This window comes from Penaeus chinensis, chromosome 17 (genome assembly GCF_019202785.1).
Source record: "Penaeus chinensis breed Huanghai No. 1 chromosome 17, ASM1920278v2, whole genome shotgun sequence".
NCBI lineage: Eukaryota > Metazoa > Arthropoda > Malacostraca > Decapoda > Penaeidae > Penaeus > Penaeus chinensis.
In genome coordinates, this window is record NC_061835.1 from 17,009,960 (window position 1) to 17,012,459 (window position 2,500).

The 2,500-nt window shown below is 41.7% G+C and overlaps 1 protein-coding gene across 1 annotated transcript in view; it reads right to left on the minus strand.

The window, feature by feature from the left end:
* LOC125034304 (uncharacterized protein KIAA2013 homolog) overlaps window positions 1-2,500 on the minus strand; it is a gene marked incomplete at its 5' end in the record, with an annotated part of 28,345 nt that overhangs the window by 3,878 nt on the left and 21,967 nt on the right.

The window sequence follows — 2,500 nt, forward strand, 5'->3', positions numbered from 1 at the left end:
AAAGAGAAAAAGAGAGAGAGAGAGAGAGAGAGAGAGAGAGAGAGAGAGAGAGAGAGAGAGAGAGAGAGAGAGAGAGAGAGAGAGAGAGAGAGAATACATATTCATGAAGTATTACTGATTAACAACAGCCCAAAACTGTAGAGTGGAAATAATAATTATAATGTTGTTGAAGTGATGCTGCTGCTGATGATTGAGAATAAGGATGATGATAGTGATGATGATGATGATGATGATGATGATGATGATGATGATGATGATGATGATGATGATGATGATGATGATGATGATGACAACAACAATTAAGATGATAATAAAAATAATAATAACAAAATACCAATTATAATAATAATAGCAATAATAATAATAGTAATGTACCTCCCTAGGAGCAGAGGAGGACATGGACTAATGGAGCTAAATACTGCCTACAAGACCAGCATTGCCCTTTGCATTTACATCAAACAAGATAACGACCAGTACACTAGGATGATTGCCAACCACAAGAAAGCAAAAGCCATGTTCTCCATGTTGAAGAAGGTGAGGACGTTGAAAAGCAACACAGCAGAGCAAGGACCATCAATCCGAGACATTGAAGGAGCAACCAAAGGCTTCAATCAATGAGGAACAGACGAATAACATCTCAGCTCAATAAAATCTTTGGATGGCTACGAAGTCGTGAGCTCAAAACAGAAGCCAAATGTGCACACTGAAGGACATCAACAGCAAATGTTGAATGCGTCTGCAGCAAGAACAACTTCTTGCCCACATCATTTCCGGCTGCACAGCTTTGGCACCCTTTAAGTACACCAACACTGGAATCGAAGTGACTAAGCACGGGTACAGACATCAGTCAGATAAAGCCATAGACACGGAGGATATCACGGCCTACTCCCTGACACAGCAGTGCCCAACAGCAGTGCCCAACAATACCAATCTCTCTCTCAAGGAAGCTCAAAAGCTCAGCAACCATAAGGATCTTGAGATCGAGATTGAGATCATCTCGATGAACTCCCATGCCACAAGCAAAAACAAGTTAGAGCTCTGGTTGAGCTCATGTAGAAGGCACCAGCAAACATCATGCTGAGAGGAGGGAGGAATCATAATCATAATGATATTTTTTCTATTATCATAATCATTATTATTACAATTATTATTGTCATAATAACTATGATGATGATGATGATGATGATGATGATGATGATGATGATGATGATGATGATGATGATGATGATGATGATGATGATGATCATAATAATAACAATAACAGTAATAATAATGATGATGACGATGATGATGATGATGATGATGATGATGATGATGATGATGATGATGATGATGATGATGATGATAAAAATAAATAATAGTAATTATCATTATAATAAAAATAAATAATAAAAAAATAATAATAACAACAATGAGTATGATAATGCTAACAACAACAATGGCAATAATAATAGCCATAGCAACAATACAAAAATAAAATATAACAATATTTAAAAAAAAATACCAATCATATCATCATCATCATTGGGGAGATAACGCCGGCGGAGGCCCATAGCCGCATCAACCCTTGGCTTCCACCTATGAGGGTCCCTCATGGCAAGCCACCAGGAAGGGGCTCTAGCTCCTCACGACAGGTTTGATAGATCTGCTCATGCCACAACTTCCTCTGTCGTGCCACAGGCCTCCTCTACCCAGAGTTATCTCAAACAGAGACAACCTGGTGGGCAGGGTCATCCTGCGGGAATCGAGCCAAGTGGCCCTATAGCCTGAGTTGGCAATTGCGGATTGTGCAAGTAACAGGTAATGTACTGGTCTCACGGTGCAGCCGTTGGTTGGACAGATGGTCCCGCCAACTGTACCTCATGATCCGGCACAAGGATCTGTTACAAAAGGCATCAAGATGAGATTCCAAAGCACAAGATAGTGTCCAAGTTTGACTACCATATAGTAAAACTGGCAGTATCAGGGCCTTAAAAACACGTAGCTAGGTCCTTCTGCACAGGAACCATCACCTCCAAATACTCTTGTCGAGAGATTTCATGACCCCTGCTGCCAGGCCAATCCATCGAATGACTTCCTGGTCTGACAACCCAGTCATGAACTGCACTACCAAGGCATATAAAACTCTCTGTGACTTCGATGTTTTCACCGCAAGCACGTACTGATTGCACAGGGTCTCCTAGTAGGCCCCCAAAATCCTGGATCTTGGTCTTGGTCCAGGAGACCTCTAGCCCCAGGGGCTTTGCTTCATTGCTAAATGCATCAAGAGCCGCCACTAGGGTTTCCAGAGATTCAGATAGAATGGCAACATCATCAGCAAAGTCAAGGTCTGTAACCTTGATATTGCCCAGAGTTGCTCCACAGTGACTTTGGACAGTAGCTCTACCCAGTATCCAATCCATGCAAGTGTTGAAGAGTTTTGGTGCAAGAACACAGCATTGCCTCACACCTGAACTAACAGGGAAGAAGCTCAACAGGCCCCCACCACACTTTACAGTAC